Source organism: Salmo salar, chromosome ssa09 (genome assembly GCF_905237065.1).
Source record: "Salmo salar chromosome ssa09, Ssal_v3.1, whole genome shotgun sequence".
In the NCBI taxonomy this organism is placed as follows: domain Eukaryota; kingdom Metazoa; phylum Chordata; class Actinopteri; order Salmoniformes; family Salmonidae; genus Salmo; species Salmo salar.
Genome location: NC_059450.1, coordinates 8600458 through 8614082, shown reverse-complemented (window position 1 = coordinate 8614082; position 13625 = coordinate 8600458).

Below are 13625 nucleotides of genomic sequence, written 5' to 3'. Positions count from 1 at the left end.
ACTTAATAGCGCGTTGTTAAGTTTCAAAAGATTGCGACCCCCCCACCCTTTGCCTCACAATGGTTTGATCCACTGCCAGTTCTTTAGTTGGCAAGGTAACAGAGGGGTCGTGTCTACTGTCTGAAAGGCACTCAATGAACGTAACTGACGTGAGGTTAATCCAGTCAATCACGCGCACACACTAGCTGAATATGCAGAGCTAGCGCGCAAAATATTAATTATTAAGCTAGCTAGTACCTATTCCATTTATGTGGCGTCGTCAAAGATGGAATCTTCGCTATCGTCAATTTATTCCAAGATCAGCATGCAGATGATGTAAGTTAGTGCTTCAAAGTCCCTGTGATAAGGTTAGCGATAAACTGAAGTCCAAACTGAACACAACTACACTCTCTTCTACCATTGTCTTAAATATATTTAATGGTCTCGTTGCAAAAGCTAAATTGTCGCAAGGGAACTTTTATTTATTTATTTTATTTCACCTTTATTTAACCCGTGTAGCAAAGATTATAGCAAACACCACTGAAACGGAATTGGTGCTCGCTAGCTTTGCAAATTCAGCTATTGTTGGAAGCCAGCCAATATGAAACAAACTATTAAAATTACAAAAGGTTGCAGCATATTTTGTGTAAATGGTGAACTCATACAGCTGTCAACTCTTGTCATTTTAGTCCGTTTCACATTTGCTAGCTACCTTTTAGATCAAAGCCCAAATAGAATGATAGAAGCCCATCTCCTACTGTAAATAACCTACACACTGTGTGTGTGTGTAGCCAGCCAGCCAGCCAGGTAGAAAAATGGCAGAAAAATAAAAGACGAACATCAGAGTATTTTTCAGTACACCAAAACGCAAAGTAAGAACCCTAGTAGCCTAATATCTCAAAGACTACTTGATAAAATGTTCATAAGAAAGAAATGAAATTCTAATGGAAATGTTTCACAATGATGACATTAGGCAGAGCAGGCAACAGATGGCAAACAGACAGCAGAGTTGGGGACAGATATGCAGGGACAGACTGGCAGAGACAGGGAGTTTCAGGTAAGTTTGTTGAGTCTTTGTTTGGCAACATTATGAAAGGTTCTCAATTTTTTTGACTTGTAAAATAGGAACATAATTGGAAAATGCCATGGATACCCCCACTCTCAACTTAAACTGGTGACTGAACTAAGATTTGTTAAAGGCAATGGTATTGCTGTTGTGATTAGTTGTGTAGTTTTGGGTACCGGTAGTTAGGAGTACGGCAAACACCTTATTTCTTTGGTTCCTCAATATACATTTACCATATTACAATGTAGGCTATGTGTTACAGCACTACTTTTGGTGTCCCCCTCAGGAATTGCTCTTGAGAAAATTTCATGTAATTGTCCCCTCCAAAGTTGATATCAGATTTTTGCCCCTGCTTGGTCCCATTCTCTCTTCCACGACAGCTGTGACAGAGAGACAGAATAACAACAAAAAAATCCAGAAAAACACATGTCAAAAATGTTATAAAATGATTTGCATTTTAATGAGGGAAATAAGCATTTGACCCCCTCTCAATCAGAAAGATTTCTGGCTCCCAGGTGTCTTTTATACAGGTAACGAGCTGAGATTAGGAGCACACTCTTAAAGGGAGTGCTCCTATTCTCAGTTTGTTACCTGTACAAAAGACACCTGTCCACAGAAGCAATCAATCAGATTCCAAACTCTCCACCATGGCAAAGACAGGGACAAGATTGTAGACCTACACAAGGCTGGAATGGGCAACAAGACCATCGCCAAGGAGCTTGGTGAGAAGGAGACAACAGTTGGTGCGATTATTCGCAAATGGAAGAAACACAAAAGAGCTGTCAATATCCCTCGTACTGGGGCTCCATGCAAGATCTCACCTCGTGGAGTTGCAATGATCATGAGAACGGTGAGGAATCATCCCAGAACTACACGGGAGGATCTTGTCAATGATCTCAAGGCAGCTGGGACCATAGTCACCAAGAAAACAATTGGTAACACACACTACGCCGTGAAGGACTGAAATCCTGCAGCGCCCACAAGGTCCCCCTGCTCAAGAAAGCACATATACATGCCCGTCTGAAGTTTGCCAATGAACATCTGAATGACTCAGAGGACAACTGGGTGAAAGTGTTGTGGTCAGATGAGACCAAAATGGAGCTCTTTGGCATCAACTCAACTCGCCGTGTTTGGAGGAGGAGGAATGCTGCCTATGACCACAAGAACACCATCCCCACCGTCAAAGATGGAGGTGGAAAAATTATGCTTTGGGGGTGTTTTTCTGCTAAGGGGACAGGACAACTTCACTGCATCAAAGGGACGATGGACGGGGCCATGTACCGTCAAATCTTGGGTGAGAACCTCCTTCCATCAGCCAGGGCATTGAAAATGTGTCATGGATGGGTATTCCAGCATGACAATGACCCAAAACACATGGCCAAGGCAACAAAGGAGTGGCTCAAGAAGAAGCACATTAAGGTCCTGGAGTGGCCTAGCCAGTCTCCAGACCTTAATCCCAGAGAAAATCTGTGGAGGGAGCTGAAGGTTCGAGTTGCCAAACGTCAGCCTAGAAACCTTAATGACTTGGAGAAGATCTGCAAAGAGGAGTGGGACAAAATCCCTCCTGAGATGTGTGGAAACCTGGTGACCAACTACAAGAAACGTCTGACCTCTGTGATTGCCAACAAGGGTTTTGCCACCAAGGACTAAGTCATGTTTCGCAGAGGGGTCAAATACTTATTTCCCTCATTAAAATGCGAATAATTTTATAACATTTTTGACATGCGTTTTTCTGGATTTTTTGTTGTTATTCTGTCTCTCACTGTTCAAATAAACCTACCATTAAAATTATAGACTGATCATTTCTTTGAAAGTGGACAAACGTACAAAATCAGCAGGGGATCAAATACTTTTTTCCCTCACTGTATGTTTTCACTGTAATAGCTACTGTAAATTGGACAGTGCAGTTAGATTAACAAGAGTTTACATTTTCTGCCCATATAAGATATGTCTATGTCCTGGGAAATGTTCTTGTTACTTTCAACGTCATGCTAATCACATTAGCGCACATTAGCTCAAACATCCCGAGGGGGACACACCGATCTGCAGTTAAGAGGTTTTAGCCAAACTCTACAATAGCCTGCCATTCCCAGCAGTGACAACACCTGTTCCTTGGTGCATGGTTTAGGAACTTGTAAAATGGCTTTAACCCTGTCCGTAGCCAAACTCCTGCCCCTGGTTTAATCACATGGCCTAAATATTTAACAGTTTGTTGGACACATTGTAATTTGTTTTTGAGTCCTTGTGGCCATTATCAGCTCGGACATTTAGCAGTACAAAAGTATCAATATCACATTATACTCTGTCAGGAGAGCAAAGAAGGAGGTCATCAACATACTGAGCAAGTGCTCACTTTAGGGGGGGGACAAATGACAGCAAGTCGGCGCCAAATTCATCAACGTAACCTTGGGGCAAAACAACCCACTGATAACGCTGTCCTTGAAAGGAAAATGCAAACCAGTACTGAGAATCTTGGTGCACAGGAATGCTAAAGAATGCAATAGCCAAATAGATAACTGTAAACCAATCAGAATCTGGCAGGACAGAAGAAAGGATAGTGACTGTGTTTGGCAAAACTAGGGCCCTGACATACACTGCATCGTTAACCGCTCTAAGATCCTGTACCATTCTCCATTCACCAGATGCTTTTCTAACAGGTAAAATTGGCATATTGCAAGGTGATGACGTACAGGTGACAACAGCCCCCCTGCTAAGCAGAGAGGTCAGGATTTTGCCAATGCCTGCCTCCTTACGCAAGGGGTACTCTGCTTTGTGGGGCCGATATGTGCCTTTAGGAGAGACAGTCACAGATGTAGCTCCTCTCATTTTCCCAACATTATATTTATCTTTTGCCCATAAACAGTCCAGAACCTGCGACAACAGTGCGCTGTCAGGGGCGGGCTGGTTAGGTGCAAGGGGAACCTAAACAGGGACTTCATTGTCATGTCGATATAGGACTCGTGTTACTGTGGATATAGATACTTTTGTACCCGTTTCCTCCAGCATCTTCACAAGGTCCTTTGCTGTTGTTCTGGGATTGATTTGCACTTTTCGCACCAAAGTACTGGCGTACTATTGTTTGTACAGATGAACGTGGTACCTTCAGATGTTTGGAGATTTCTCCCAAGGATGAACCAGACTTGTGGAGGTTTACAATTATTTTTCTGAGGTCTTGGCTGATTTCTTTTGATTTTCCCATGATGTCAAGCAAAGAGGCACTGAGTTTGAAGGTAGGCCTTGAAATACATCCACAGGTACACTGTGGGTACTGTGTAAATATATGGCCGAGCGGCATAGGCAAGGTGCAATAGATGGTATAAAATACAGTATATACATATGATATGAGTAATGTAAGATATGTAAACATTATTAAAGTGCCATTATTTAAAGTGGCATTGTTTAAATTTACTAGTGATCCATTTATCAACTCACTGCCTTCCTGAAGACAAGAGATGTATACGAAACGCTTCAGTCTGGTTTTAGACCCCATCATAGCACTGAGACTGCACTTGTGAACGTGGTAAATTACCTTTTAATGGCGTCAGACCGAGGCTCTGCATCTGTCCTCGCGCTCCTAGACCTTAGTGCTGCTTTTGATACCATCGATCACCACATTCTTTTGGAGAGATTGAAACCCAAATTGGTCTACACGGACAAGTTCTGGCCTGGTTTAGATCTTATCTGTCGGAAAGATATCAGTTTGTCTCTGTGGATGGTTTGTCCTCTAACAAATCAACTGCACATTTTGGTGTTCCTCAAGGCTCCGTTTTAGGACCACTATTGTTTTCACTATATATTTTACCTCTTGGTGATGTCATTCGGAAACATAATGTTAACTTTCACTGCTATGCGGATGACACACAGCTGTACATTTCGATGAAACATGGTGAAGCCCCAAAATTGCCCTCCCTGGAAGCCTGTGTTTCAGACATAAGGAAGTGGATTGCGGCAAATGTTTTACTTTTAAACTTGGACAAAACAGAGATGCTTGTTCTAGGTCCCAAGAAACAAAGAGATCTTCTGTTGAATCTGACAATTAATCTTGATGGTTGTACAGTCGTCTCAAATAAAACTGTGAAGGACCTGTTACTCTGGACCCTGATCTCTCTTTTGTCGAACTTATCAAGACTGTTTCAAGGACAGCTTTTTTCCATCTACGTAACATTGCAAAAATCAGAACATTTCTGTCCAAAAAGTATGCTGAAAAATGTATCCATGCTTTTGTCACTTCTAGGTTAGACTACTGCAATGCTCTACTCTCCGGCTACCCGGATAAAGCACTAAATAAACTTCAGTTAGAGCTAAACACAGCTGCTAGAATCTTGACTAATGTAGCATAAAAATGTAGCATATTACTCCAGTGCTAGCCTCCTCTACACTGGCTTCCTGTTAAGGCAAGGGCTGATTTCAAGGTTTTACTGCTAACCCACAAAGCATTACATGTGCTTGCTCCTACCTATCTTTCCGATTTGGTCCTGCCGTACAAACCTACACGTACGCTACGGTCACAAGATGCAGGCCTCCTTACTGTCCCTAGAATTTCAAAGCAAACAGCTGGAGGCAGGGCTTTCTCCTATAGAGCTCCATTCTTATGGAATGGTCTGTCTATCCATGTGAGAGACGCAGACTCGGTCTCAACCTTTAAGTCTTTATTGAAGACTCATCTCTTCGGTAGGTCCTATGATTGAGTGTAGTCTGGCCCAGGAGTGTGAAGGTGAACGGAAAGGCACTGGAGCAACGAACCGCCTTGCTGTCTCTGCCTGGCCGGTTCCCCTCTCTCCACTGGGATTCTCTGCCTCTAACCCTATTACAGGGGCTGAGTCACTGGCTTACTGGTGCTCTTCCATGCCGTCCCTAGGAGGGGTGCGTCACTTGAGTGGGTTGAGTTACTGAGGTGATCTTCCTGTCCGGGTTGGCGCCTCCCCCCTTTGGGTTGTGCCATGGCGGAGATCTTCATTGGCTATACTCAGGATGTTAAGTTGGTGGTTGAAGAAATCCCTCTAGTGGTGTGCGGGCTGTGCTTTGGCAAAGTGGATGGGGTTATATCTTGCCTGTTTGGCCCTGTCCGGGGGAATCGTCGGACGAGGCCACAGTGTCTCCCGACCCCTCCTGTCTCAGCCTCCAGTATTTATGCTGCAGTAGTTTATGTGTCGGGGGGCTAGGGTCAGTCTGTTATATCTGGAGTATTTCTCCTGTCTTATCTGGTGTCTTGTGGGAATTTAAGTATGCTCTCTCTAATTCTCTCTCTCTTTTTCTCTCTCTCTTTCTTTCTCTCTTTCTCTCTTTCTTTCTCTCTCTCGGAGGACCTGAGCCCTAGGACCATGCTTCAAGACTACCTGGCCTGATGACTCCTTACTGTCCCCAGTCCACCTGGCCGTGCTGCTGCTTCAGTTTCAACTGTTCTGCCTGCGGCTATGGAACCCTGACCTGTTCACCGGACGTGCTACCTGTCCCAGACCTGCTGTTTTCAACTCTCTAGAGACAGCAGGAGCGGTAGAGATACTCTGAATAATCGGCTATGAAAAGCCAACTGACATTTACTCCTGAGGTGCTGACCTCTTGCACCCTCGACAACCACTGTGATTATTATTATTTGACCCTGCTGGTCATCTATGAACATTTGAACATCTTGGCCATAATCTCCACCCGGCACAGCCAGAAGAGGACTGGCCACCCCTCATTGCCTGGTTCCTCTCTAGGTTTCTTCCTAGGTTCTGGCCTTTCTAGGGAGTTTTTCCTAACCACCGTGCTTCTACACCTGCATTGCTTGCTGGGGTTTTAGGCTGGGTTTCTGTACAGCACTTTATGACATCAGCTGATGTAAGAAGGGCTTTATAAATACATTTGATTGATTGATTGATTTATTAAAGTGGCCAGTGATTGGGTCTCAGTGTAGGCAGCAGCCTCTCTGAGTTAGTAATTGCTGTTTAGCAGTCTGATGGCCTTGAGATAGAATCTGTTTTTCAGTCTCTCGGTCCCAGCTTTGATACACCTGTTCTGATCTCGGCTTCTGGATGGTACCGGTGTGAACAGGTGGTGGCTCAGGGTGGTTGTTGTCCTTGATGATCTTTTTAGCCTTCCTGTGACATCAGGTGCTGTAGGTGTCATGGAGGGCAGGTAGTTTGCCCCCCAGTGATGCGTTGTGCAGACCACACCACCCTCTGGAGAGCCTTGGGGTTGAGCGCGGTGCAGTTGCCTTACAAGGCTGTGATACAGCCCGACAGGATGCTCTCAATTGTGCATCTGTCAAAGTTTGTAAGGGTTTTGGTGACAAGACAAATTTCTTCAGCCTCCTGAGTTTGAAGAGGCGCTGTTGTGCCTTCTTCACCACAGTGTCTGTGTGGGTGGACCATTTCAGTTTGTCTGTGATGTGTACGCCGAGGAACTTAAAATGTTCCACCTTTTCCACTGCTGTCCTTTCGATGTGGATGGGGGGTGCTCCCTCTGCTATTTCCTGAAGTCCACAATCATCTCCTTTGTTTTGTTGATGTTGAGTGAGAGGTTGTTTTCCTGACACCACACTCCGAGTTTCCTCACCTCCTCCATGTCTCGTCGTTGTGTGTAATCAAGCCCACTACTGTTGTGTTGTGTGCAAACTTGATTGAGTTGGAGGCATGCATGGCCACGCAGTCGTGGGTGAACAGGGAGTACAGGAGGGGGCTGAGCACACACCCTTGTGGGGCCCCAGTGTTGAAGGTCAGCAAAAATTATTTTATCAAACAAAACTATGCTACATTTTATCTCTGGAACCCTTCAGAGCAAATCAGAGCAAGCTTACTGAATGTAAGTACATTATTTACTTTCAGAGGTGAATGTATCAAACCAAGTGCCGTGATACATTTTTTGTTGTTGTTGTGCACTCTCCTCAAACAATAGCATGGTATTTTTTCACTGTAATAGCTACTGTAAATTGGACAGTGCAGTTAGATTAAGAAGAATTTTAGCTTTCTGCCCATATAAGACATGTCTATGTCCTGGGAAATGTTCTTGTTACTTACAACGTCATGTTAATCACATTAGCGCACGTTAGCTCAACCATACCGATATAGGGACGCCGATCCCATAGAGGTTAAATATTTTGTCTTGCCCATTCACCCTCTGAATGGCACACATGCACAATCCATGTCTCATTAATGACTCAAGGCTGTCAAGCAACTGTCTCCTCCCCTTCATTTACAACGATTGAAGTGGATTTGGGGCTCCCGAGTGGCACAGCAGTCTAAGGCACTGCATGTCAGTGATTGAAGTGTCACTACAGACACCCTGGTTTGAATCCAGGCTGTATCACAACCGGCCGTGATTGGGAGTCCCATAGGGCAGTGCACAATTGGCCCAGCATTGTCCGGGTTTGGCCGGTGTAGGCTGTCAATGTAAATAAGAATTTTTCTTAACTGACTTGTCTAGTTAAATTAAGGTTAAATAAAAATTAAATAAAATCATTTAACAGGTGACATCAATAAGGCATCATAGTTTTCACCTGGATTCACCTGGTCAGTCAGTCTATGTTATGGAAAGAGCAGGTGTTCCTAATGTATGTCACTTAATTTGGAAATCATACTCTCAAATCTCTGGGAAACACAGCCAAAGTCAAACATTTTCTGTAAACCTCAGTATCATTAGGCCTATTTGATGTGAGTTATACATCTTTCTTTACCTTACTTCCCATTTCTAATGTTTTATATCAAGCGTTTCTCCTTGGTTTAAAAGCATAGTCTATGACCTCAAATAAAAGCTCAACAATTGATGCAATTTCACACATTTTATTTTGACAAAAGTCAAAATGCCTTTTCTTTTACCAAATGCACTAACGTGTCCATAAAACAGTGTCCATAGAACAGAAATCAAAAATCAGTAACCATTAAAGTGTCCATAAACCAGGTCTTCGGGTGTTGAGGTCAATCGGATATTAGTCGGAGCCATTGGAGAAGTCCAGGGCATCTCTGTTCTTGTCAGCAGTCTCCTGCGTGCCATTGCCTCTGGAACTCCTCCTCCATATGGACCTGAGGAAACCTTCTAGGGCAGCAATGCGCTGTTCCATGCTGTCCATCTTGATCAGGACCTGCTCCTGCAGCTCAAATCCTTGGCACAGCTTCTGCATGTCGCCTTTGCACTGCAGAAATCCTTCTTTTCCCTGATAGAAATAGTGACAAACATACATGTTGAGTGTGTCCACCAAAACACTGAAACTTAGAAATACATAGAGCAGTAGGATTTTAGAACTATTCACCAACCTGTCCAGAGCTCTGCCAGCAATGTAAGCAATACAGGCTATGTAAATGCAGTGCACATTTTCAATGTAGATAATATGTCAAACTAGGGCAGAGATTTTATTACCACCAAAAATAATCTGATTCACAAATTGACTAACAGTAACTAGTATTCACCAACCTGACCAGGGCTCTTCTTCCTGCTGATCCACAGGCAAATCATGGAGATGACCAGAAAGGCCATGCTGAGGGCCATGATCATGCAGATGACATTGGGCAGGGCCATGTCCAAGAAGGAGGTACCTAACTCCTTGTTCTCAACCACCTTTCTCAGTTCATCGGGTGTGAGTTCCATCCCAATCCTTGACCAGGTTGGGTGTTTGCAGTGCTCCACACCAATATCAACGCAGACCATTTTCAGATAATGAAGTTCCTATGAAAAACAGCTCTGGGTCCTTCTCTTTGGCGCCCAGAGATGTGTTTCCAATCGTAACTGAGTAACGAATGAGGGCCTGAGCCAGTGCAGCCTCAGACCAACTCAGAAGCCCCATTATTACATCATCTGTGCCATGATTGCATCATGACTGCCAAATGACAGCTATACCAACTCTGACATGTATCATTTTTGAAAATAGCACCCTTGTGTGGTGCATATTAAAACAAATGTAACATGCACAACGTATCTTAAATGTTTTATTTTATTATTATTCTAATAATGAATTAAATCATTTTCAAATTCCCTCTAACACCTTTCGTAAAACAAGCACAGTACAGAGTAGTATCAAAAGACACAAAAAGGCAAAATGTAGTTTGGAACTAAGTCATATTTTACTGATTTTTGAAGCAGTTATTTAAGGTTCAAGAATAGAACAGGCTCCAATTCCTGACTCAGATTTGGCTGTCAGCACTCCTGAGTGGTTGCCCTCATCTTCACTCTATGGATGAGTAGCAACACGAGGAAAACTCCACAGCGTCACAGTGGGTTAGTTCCTGGCCCCTGTGTTTCGAGTTACTTTTCCCAGTCTCCTCCGCTCCTCGTCGACGGCCTGAAGCGTCTTCTCCAGGGCCAGCAGCCTAACCTCCACACTCTTCAGATGTATGAACTGCTCTGACAGCATTGCGGATGCTTTCAGCATGTCAGACTTCTTCTGCAGGAAAAACACATTTCAGAGATGGCCCCCCCCCACATTTTTTACCAACATTTTGACAACTGATAAATCCTCTTAGTATTATTAACAATTTTCCTCAATGTTTTTATGCCAGATATTCCTCTTTTACAACCAGTTTGCCTGAGACTAAACCTGGATGTGAAAGTAGGTGCAGAATGTTACTTACCAGTGATGCCTTGATCAGCTTCCTCTTGAATATTTTGTGGACATTAAAGGCAAAAAATGCCAAGAAGATCACTGGAAGGTATGGAAATACAGGTTCTATTGCACTGAAAACTAGGCTAATCCGGCTGGCAGGTTCAGGTCTGAAAAATACAACAAGTTCCTCTGGAGTTACATCTATTTCCACCGTTGCCCATGCGGGTAGGCTGGGGAAAATGTGATTTTTGGGGGGTGGGGGACTGGAAAAGGGCCATATAGAAAAGGCCATTTTACCAGATTAAACCATACCCAGTGAAGCTGAGACAGGCATTAGAAATTGAGCACAATTTAGAATGTCAATCTGAGCATAGAATCTTTGGCAACATTCCACTCAGAGCTGTAATTGTGACATGGAACTGTAAGATCCTTCTCTTACAATCACTTATGATGCAAACTCATAATTCCATACCAACTCAAAGAGATGGCTGAGAGCATCAGTTATTAAATTCCTCAAGTTGTGGATTTATTTTGAAAAAAAACAACTTAAATTATGAAAATTCACAATCAACAATGATCATTTTAAAATGCAATTAAAAGAAACATACTGCAATAAATACAACATTATCAAAAATAAAATGTTTAAGTAATGCTTCATAGTCTATACAGCCCTGAGACATACACTGAGTGTACAAAACATTAAGGACACCTGCTATTTCCATGACAGATTGGCCAGGTGAATCCAGGTGAAACCTATAATTCCTTACTGATGTTGCTTGTTAAATCCATTTCAAAATCAGTGTAGATGAAGGGGAGGAGACGGGTTAAAGAATATTTTGTAAGCCTTGAGACGTGGATTGTGTATGTGTGCCATTCAGAGGGTTAATGGACAAGACAAAATATTTAAGTGCTTTTGAACAGGGTATGGTACTAGGTGCTGGGCGCACCGGTTTGCGTCAAAAAACGCTGCTGGGTTTTTCATGCTCAACAGTTTCCCTTGTGCATCAAGAATGGTCCACTACCCAAAAGACATTGAGCCAACTTAACACAACTGTGGCAAGCATTGGAGTCAACATGGGCCAGCATCCCTGTGAAAGGCTTTCGATACCTTGTAGAGTCCATGCCCCGACAAATTGAGGCTGTTATATCGAATAGCAATACAACTCTATGGCTTGCATGTCGTCTCAAAAAATGCACGATCACTCCATCCTCAAGTCTGAACAGATTACGTTGTAATGACCCATGATAAAAGTAATTGTTACCAATGGGATTTAACTAAATAACTTACTTTGAATGTCTTTTTCACCCTATGGTCCAACTATTCAATAACTTACACCAGACATCTGCCAAATGCAGCATTTCCCAGAGTAACGGATTAGAATCAAATGGACAAATTACACAGCTTTTAAATGTCCAGCTTGACCTAAATCACCTCTTAAGAGTACCATTTCTGACCTAACATTTTAGAGGTCACTCATTAGTCAGATGAATTCATCACTTAAACGACTTAATTATACTGCTGTGCCAGTCCAATAATGCATCTCATTAAGAAGAAAAAATGTAATTACTGGGAAGAGTTTATAGAGGGGTCTTTGCATAGAGTTCATTAAGGATTTTGTGACCTTTACTGTAGTTAAAACTTGTTAGTGCTAGGGTCCTTTTTCTCAATTTCTGCCTGACTGACGTGCCCAAAGTAAACTGCCTGTTGTTCAGGCCCTGAAGTCAGGATATGCATATAATTGGTATCATTGGAAAGAAAACACTTTGACGTTTGTAGAAATGTTAAAATAATGTAGGAGACTATAACACAATAGATATGGTAGGAGAAAATCCAATGAAAAACCAACCAGAATTTTTTTTTAAATTTTTGAGTCCATGCTCTTACAATGGAAAGTATAGGGAAATAATGACTTCTACCTCCCAGGATGCAATTCCTATGGCTTCACAGGGTGTCAGCAGTCTATGTTCAAGGTTTCAGGCTTGTAACTTCCAAAACGAGTAAGAAATATGAGTTTTAGTAGAAGGACACACTCTTGGAAATTCGTGTTTGAAGACAAGACGCACCTGCTAATATCGGTTTCCTATTGAACATACTTCTTTCCGTATGAAATATTATAGTTTTATTAAATTTTAGGCTGTCTGAGGAGTCAATAGAAATGTATTTTGACTTGTTTTAACAAAGTTTAGCGGTAGATTTTCGGATTCCTTTCTCTGCATGTTGAACGAGTGGATTAACGTAAACTAACTCACTGTTGTACATCGCGCTGGTCCGTACAATTGACCTTATTTTAGCGCACAAAAAACGTAATACTTCCAGATCAACTGTAATATCAATACCATTGTAAAGCACAAGTTCTCCCCTTTCCAACAAAATCAATGACGAGACCTTCATAATGCCCATCTCTGCATGATTCAAGAAGGCAGTGAGCTTCGTCGGGTCTTTTTAAAAATGTCGGGTGGGAAGCAAAACCTGTTGCATGATAGTGAGAAGGAGAGATGTCGTGTGGGGAAATGGCTTTTTTCACTCGATCTGTCCAACTTATCACCTTATTGCCTCTAAAATGTAAATAAAACACTATAAAGAGTTTATATAATGTGTCATTACATACCTATTTGAAGGTTTGTGTCGAATTTGAATCAGGTTTTTAGGGCGGTGCTAAAGTGATCTTCAGAAGTCAACAGCGGCTTTTGAGAGTCATGATCGCTTGCAGTGATGACGCAAGAAATGAAAGCTGAAAAAAGAAAGCTGGGACCCTTTGGATGATAAATAAGAGAAAGATTTTCAAAAAGTAAGTGAATATTTAATCGCTATTTGTGAATTTATGAAACCAGTGCCGGTGGAAAAATATTTAGATGTGGGGCGCCGTCCTCAAACAATCGCATGGCATGCTTTCGCTGTAATGGCTACTGTAAATCGGAAGGTGCAGTTAGATTAACAAGAATTTAAGCTTTCAACCAATATAAGATACTTGCTTGTACCTACATGTTTAATATCCATACTTTTTATGATTATTTCTTTGAATTGCACGCCTGTCATGGTGTCGTTGTGTAGAGAGGACCAAGGCG